The 6,443-nt window shown below is 35.2% G+C and overlaps 1 long non-coding RNA gene across 1 annotated transcript; it reads left to right on the plus strand.

The window, feature by feature from the left end:
- Positions 1-3,046: 3,046 nt before the first annotated feature.
- On the plus strand, positions 3,047-4,992 carry LOC127087476 (uncharacterized). Its single transcript, XR_007789977.1, has 2 exons — positions 3,047-3,785; positions 4,544-4,992. It is a non-coding gene; the product is annotated as an uncharacterized LOC127087476 (long non-coding RNA).
- Positions 4,993-6,443: the final 1,451 nt, after the last annotated feature.

Here is a 6,443-nt window from a genome sequence, read left to right on the forward strand (position 1 = left end):
CTAGTCTCATAAGTGCATGGTATACACCATGTTCCATTTCCATCTTTATTGAAAAGTGTTTTGAATATGAATTAATATTTTTGAGTTTTTATTATGAAAAATGGCTTGACGTTAGATCAAGCATTTGATGAAAGTTTGAAAGAAATGGAATGGAATAAGATGGAGAAACAAATTGATTTGTTTATTGAGAAAATACTCGACGTTGGATCGAGTCATTATTTTTGTATTTTTTGGAAATGGTTGATTTTATTCTTGTGTTAGTATCTAACTAAACAGTCAAACAAATAAAGAAATAAAATAGTACAAAATTATTACACATCGGGAGAGTGGGGTACATTTTGTCAAATGGGGATTCAAAATCATGAAATAATTAAATCGGGCCCAAACAACAAATAATGCAATGTATGAGTGTAAGTGCAAGAGAACCGGCTCATTGTAAGAAAGCCCAAGAGTAAGCTATGTGAGGTTGATGGCGATGCTTAAAAAGCAATCGACTTACAAGGGTATGGAAATGGGCTCGATATTGAATCGAAAAAAGTGTGATTTTAATAGTTTAAAGCGGTTTGAATGGATGATGAAATTAAAGGAAATCAAACTTGTGTTATTTAACAATAATGAAACTATGAATATAGGAGAAATTATAATAAACATAGACATGAAAAAAAAGAATGCTAAAAGAAAAAAAATGCTATATATGGGTATCCAACCCACTCCACTAAAGATCATGAAACTACCCTCTCTCCACTAGGCCACTTATGATTAGTTATTATTTACCACAAACACTTGGGTATATAAACCAGAACAAATTGGAATAAAAGTTAAAAAAAAAAAGAAAATAGAAACTAAAATGAAGTAGTCTGTTGGACTACCAAATGGGAGAAACCAAGAAAAGATACCCTAGCCGCCTGGCTGTTGGGTTTTTCAATGGAATATGAATTGAAAATATGGAAACATTTATTAACTAAAACTTAGGAAGTTTAAACGAAACTTTAAATGATTTCCAAAATTTATTCTGTTTAAGAAATAGAAAGAAAATAAATAAAAAGAAAATGGTGAGAGGAACTATTCACCGTCCTCAATCCTTCTCCAACCCCTCACGAAATCGCTCTTTCAAAACCCATTCTCCACGAACCTCTCTCTTGCTCTCAACGAACATCTCAACCTTCGCTCACCTCTCTCTATCGCTTGCACCAATTTGACCTGTACCAACCTCACAATACCTTAATCTCATCCCAAATGCACAATATCCACGGCTTTAAAGAAATCCGAAGCTTACCTTCGGTGGCGGTTCGGTAGTGACGGTGAGGCTTGGGACGAATTTCTTTACCTCAAAGCTTTCTCCTTGAAGTTCTTCTCCTTTGCCGTTTCAATCTAGGTATTTTCGTGGTGTTTAGAATTAGGGTTTTTTCTCTGAGATTCTTTTTCGCCTCCAAGGTTTTTTCGTCACCCCTACTGATTCTCTTCCTCTCTATTTATGTTCTGCAGCTTTAGGGTTTTCAGTTTGGTATGGAGTTCAAAAGAGTATCTCTGCAAACTACTTTTGATGTGCTCAGAATCGGATTGGTCTCTTTGATGCTAAATTTGAAAATGGTATTCTGAACTCGTGCTTTCTTCTTCGTTTTTTGTCTTAATGCCAATTTGGGATTTTTTCTGAAATTCTACAGCTTTGACTAATGGCTATGTTTTTTACTACAGTGAAACTTTGGGATCGTTTCATACATGCCTTAATTATCCGTGTGTTACTCAATGCTGTAGGTTTTGCCTTGCCCTTTGTTGTTTGTTGCAGGTTGTGGACATCATACCGCCAGGGTTGCCACCTCCCATGTTGAACATTTGATCACTCAACATTTGGGAAAGATGACTTCGTTGAGGATTGTTTCCAAACAATCCGAACTGCATCCATGGCAGATGAGACTGTGAAGATATACCGGCTGAAATGTTGGGAGTGTTGTTTGAGCAACACTAAATAAGGTACTGTTAGCATGACCATAAAACTGGCTTAAACGAGTCATCTGATTTCCTTGATTGAGTTAGGTTTGACCTCATGAATCACTTCAGTGTAAGCAGCATCGTTCATTGATTCATCATAAGCTTTGTTTTTAAACAAGAATCCTTCTTTTGTTGGTTTTGAATAGATGAATTTCGGTAAAACAGGTTATGTGCTGTCTGTAAACTTATCTTTTAGAATTATGTCTGTTGGATAGGAGATTCCATTGAAAGCTCCAAGACTGTTATTGTGGTCCAAAGTTGAAGAAGAACTTTGACATTTAGTAACAACTTTTGAAACCTTTTCTTCCATTTTTTGCTTAAAGCTATTATTGTTGTTATTATTATCACATTGTTTGGTTCCAATGTTTGAGGATTCTGAAGGAACAACTTTAAGATTGATGTTGTTGTTGTCACTCCTTGGACACCCTCCGCATCTTAATGTCTCCAATGAATGGCAGTGCTTCACAAGTTCAGATATACCAATTGCCTGAATTGCATTGTGTATATCACTCTGGTGCTCCCAGCCATGTGTCATACCCCGATTTTGTCCGGGCATATTTAAATTTTCATAGAATTAATTTCATTTTCATTTTGCATCATATGCATAGCATGACATACATTCCATCATGAATAATACCTAAAATATCAGTCAGAATAAATTTATTGAGAATACAGACAAATTGGTTAAATCGTTTCTCAAAAACATGCAAAATCAGCAGCGGCTATTTCGGTCGCATTTTGATCCGTCTGAACCTTTTAACCGGTGCAAATTTATTTCAGAATTTGAGGAAACGTTGTATTTTTTTAATAAGTATATTTTGTGCTGATTATTTTAGTGTGTCTGATTTAATTTCCCAAGCAAATTTATACTCGTTTTCTATTTCTAATCGATCACTATTTTTTGGTTTAATTATTTAATTAAAGTAATTAGAATTTATTTAATTCAAATGTTAATTAGAATTTTTTTTAATTAATGATTTTATGTCCTTAAGTGAATAATAAGTGTATAAAAAAATATATATATATTTTTACATTGGATTCTTTGACAGCCCACAAAAGGATATCAAAAATATATCTTTTTCTTCCCTCATCACACGTTTTCTCTCCACTCACATAGATAGACTCTCTTTCCCTACTACCTAGAGCCCACTCCCAAAATCACTCTCCATCATCTCTCTCTCCACACTCACACGTTACCCTCACTCTCCTCACATCACTCTCTCATTATTAATAACAGCTATCATATAACCTCTCTCACACTCATTCACGATACCACACAAATCCCACTCACACTCCACCTATCCCTACCTTTCCTCTCTTCCTCACTCTCAAAGAAAAGAGAAAGTAGAAAAAGAAAAAGAAAAGAGGTGAAGAGCTCCTCTTCATCCAACCTTCACGCCTCAACCACATAAACCCTCTTCATCATCACACAGAAACCACCGTCGCCTTCCCTTCACCAACAACAACCATCTTCGATTCAAACCCCTTCTCTTTTACTCTGGGTATCTGTTCAAATTCCAAGATCCAACGCCGCATCTAAACCGCCACGGTTTCGACTCTCACCACCATTGCTTCCTTCGCCGCTCAGCAAACCCAATTCTTCAATAGCCAACACACCACATCGTTCCTCCAAGACGGAATCATATGCCGGTAAGAAACGCGGCAACAAACGCAAAGACGACTTGAAGCAAGCTGGGCGAATTGTCAAAGCACCATGGACACAGTGATCGGGTGAAGGATCTCAAGTTGCTGCTGATGATATACTTCTGAAATAAACTCTTGACGACTATTCACCCGTACGGTAACAGATCGATTTAAGCTTATTTTAGAATTTTTGATTATTTCATGACAGTATTTGATATATTTGGATAATGTGCCTGTTTGTGTATTTTTTTTCCCGATTCGTTCTGGGTATAAACTGTTTAATGTGCCTTGTGTTGTAGATTTCGAGGAGTAAATTTTTGGTGTTTATTTTGATTCATCTTGGGTGTAAATGCTGTAAAAAAATTCTGCAGATTGTTAAGTTATGCCATTGTTGTTCGGTTGTGCCAATCCCATAATTTCTATAACATTTTTTATTTGAGTTTATGTAAATATTGTACTGTCCATCCCCTCCATTGCATCTTCAATTGTCAATGTTGTTTTGTAATTGAGACTGATGTTATAACATTGGAAATCATATGGTGATTATTCGGTATTCATTTCGGTTAACCGGCGTGTGTCCTAATTCTAACATGAATATCATGATTCAGGTGCGTTTATGTTTTGGTTTGTTATTAGCTTGCAGTAAGACGAATTACTGCGTTTGTAACATTCAAGTTTTTTCTAGTATTATAAATATGTATCTATATTATTATACCTTACCGTTTTCGTTTCGATTTAGTTTTCATTTCTCGGAATAATTGGTACTGATGCTTGAATGTCACAAAGACAAGTCTTAATTTTATTAGTATTTTTGGTGTCTCAATAGTTGAAATCAGTTCATATGTTGTTGGAAAGTATAGATAAATAGGATTTTTATTTGAGTTGAAGTGAGCTTGAATTTCTTTTGCAGTAGTGTGAATTCTGTTTAAATAAAAGGAAGTTATACTATGGAGTTTTCTTGGCGTCACTACTGTTTGAATGATGTTGGGTGTAGTGATTAAGATGATAATTTGTGGAAGTTAATCCAACAAAAGTTTTAAGTGTTGGATTCATAAAATAAAATGCCAGGCAATAACTATTGATCTCCAAGCCTTCAAATTCATGTACTTTAGTTGTTAACAAATCTCATTTTTATTATTAATTGGATTTCAATATGAAAGATAGAATATGGTGTGTCTATTGTAATTGTATGTTAAAAATTCAATTGAGTTAATATTTTATAGTGTGGTAAGACTAATTTTTTAAAAAGTATCATTTATGTATTGTTGTTAATGTGCTAATATATCTTGGATGCATGAAAACTGTATTGGTTTCGAAGGTAATTATCTCTTGGGCCAGTTTATGTGATCCAATACTATATCACCGTGTCTTTTTATTTTTATTAAAAAAGGATTATTTGCTACAATTTTTATTGATCTTGCCTATTGATTTCCATCAATTTCATTCTATTATTAGGCGAGCGATCAACTTAGTAAACGATTAATTCATTTTGTATCCTATTACCTTGGGGATAATTTAGTTATTTTGGTTCAACACCAATTATTAAAAGACTCAATTACTTTATAAATTCGAATGTAATTTTTTTTTCTTTCTCTAAACCATTCAATTTCAAAAGAATTTTCTCTTAACATAAATTTGGGATGAAAAGGAGATAGGAAGCGTACGCTTCACTATTTCTCAAGCACTTGAATAATTGGCGTACGCCATATTACGCGAGTTCTTGTCACCCGACTAAATCTTAAATCATACAATTACAAACCACTTTTCAAACCATTCAATTTCAAAAGAATTTTCTCTTAACATAAATTTGGGATGAAAAGGAGATAGGAAGCGTACGCCTCACTATTTCTCAATTACTCGAATAATTGGCGTACGCCATATTGCGCGAGTTCTTGTCACCCGATTAAACCTTAACCATAACACTTCAAACCACAATATTTCAAATCATTTCTACAAATTCCAAATCCTTTTTATTCTATATTTCAGATGAAAAGAGGATAGGAGGCGTACGCCTCACTATCTTTCGATTATTCGAATAATTGGCGTACGCCACATTGCTCGAATCTTCGTCATCAATTCAAACCTACCAAATTCAAATCCAAACTATTTTCACAAATCAAATACGACATCTAAAAAACATATCTTTTACAATTTAAACCTCGGATGATAAAAGATGGGAGGCGTACGCCTCACAGTCTCTCGATTATTTGGATAATTGGCGTACGCCATATTGCACAAATTATCGACTTCCGACTAAAACACATTAAATAAAATTGGATAAGGGAATAGGAGGCGCACGCCTCATTATTCCTTGAATAAGCAAGTAGGAGGCGTACGCCTCACTACCGTGCATATTCAACATCCGCAAACACAACTTTCAAAATAATTCGAACGAAAAAGGAATAAAAGGCGTTCGCCTTATTATTCCTCGAAAGAATTGGACGATTGGTGTACACCACATTGCTCAATCTTTCGTCGTTCTCCAAAAACATCTCCAACAAATTAAACCTAATTTCTCGCCCCGAGCGATCAAAACCAAACCAAAACACCCAAACACATCAATTCAACATGTCACCCCCGCGTGACCAAAACCTCATCAAAAGAACACTGTCAATCCTTTCTAATGCGCACAACAAACCAGTGCTAGAGCCTCCCCCGAGAGTAGACATGCCAGCGTTTAGCCGTTAGAACGCCGACCTACACAGTCGTTCATCAAAACAAAACCCACCAAATATTCGTAGTAGCCCGAACTACGAATGCTCTGACTTCCTTATTGCACCATAAGGATACGTAGGCAGGAGATTGCTGTA

This window comes from Lathyrus oleraceus, chromosome 5 (assembly GCF_024323335.1).
Source record: "Lathyrus oleraceus cultivar Zhongwan6 chromosome 5, CAAS_Psat_ZW6_1.0, whole genome shotgun sequence".
In the NCBI taxonomy this organism is placed as follows: domain Eukaryota; kingdom Viridiplantae; phylum Streptophyta; class Magnoliopsida; order Fabales; family Fabaceae; genus Lathyrus; species Lathyrus oleraceus.